This window comes from Penaeus japonicus, unplaced genomic scaffold, assembly GCF_977035675.1.
Source record: "Penaeus japonicus unplaced genomic scaffold, GWHDUDI00000001_assembly GWHDUDI00000035, whole genome shotgun sequence".
In the NCBI taxonomy this organism is placed as follows: Eukaryota; Metazoa; Arthropoda; class Malacostraca; order Decapoda; family Penaeidae; genus Penaeus; species Penaeus japonicus.
The window spans coordinates 28,111,528-28,112,411 of NW_028234437.1; the positions used below are offsets into that span (position 1 = coordinate 28,111,528).

At 29.4% G+C, this 884-nt stretch overlaps 1 protein-coding gene across 1 annotated transcript in view; it reads left to right on the forward strand.

Annotated features, from left to right (window-relative positions):
- The window catches only part of LOC147467607 (uncharacterized), a 9,971-nt gene extending 9,894 nt beyond the window's left edge, over positions 1-77 (forward strand). The window contains exon 6 of the mRNA XM_086531153.1: positions 1-77. This exon is cut by the window's left edge and continues 1,210 nt beyond it. The gene's annotated coding sequence lies outside the window, so the exon portion shown is untranslated.
- Positions 78-884: the final 807 nt, after the last annotated feature.

Here is an 884-nt window from a genome sequence, read left to right on the forward strand (position 1 = left end):
ATTATTTGTCTTTAGTTAACTAAAGTTGATGCATAATGGGTAAAAAAAAAAAACAAAAAAAAAACACAAGACCTTAATGTTGTTTTCTCTGTGAATACCTACATACATACACGTGTATGTGATAGGGGGTTCGCAGTTGAGATTGTTAATAGATATCATTTACTTCCTCAAGAAAAAAAAACAAAAATTATGTGCCTCTCATATACTAGTTATAGCACAAAGTAAGGACTTTCGCAATTTTGATATCATAACTAACTTAATAAGAGAAAGACGAAAGCTGTTCTCTGTGTCTGAAGATCCATAAAAAAGTTTAAATATCTGGAAGAAAGGCGGCTTTGTGAATAGGTCTGACGTCTACTGTTCTCAGGGATGTAGGAAGAGCTTGGATTTGTTATCACAGGCGTTCTTCACTTCTCATTGATGTCAGAAATGTGTAAATGGCTGTAAATGATGAGAGAGTTAATATTGCTTTACAGTGAAAGAAGAGGGAATGCAGATTTAATTATTTGTAACTCCAATATCGGTCTTGATATGTTTAGGAATAAGCTAGAATAAAATTATTATTTTTTAATTATAATTATGTTTTATTAATAATTTTGTGACTGGATTATTTTTAAACTGATAAGAAAAGATTGGAAATATTTTTCAGAATTTCACTCTTAAGATCTTGATAGGAAAATATCAAGGAAATTTTAGAGGATTGGTAAGAATTTTTTTTATAAGTTAGATGATATATATGTAGCTTTATATCTACATGTTGCCTTATATGCACAAAAATATCACAGTAAAGAATGTATGTAGATAAAAAGAAACATGGTTACAATTAGATGAGAAAAATCATGTGACATTTTGAATCCACTGTGATTCCTCTTGAAACAGCAAAA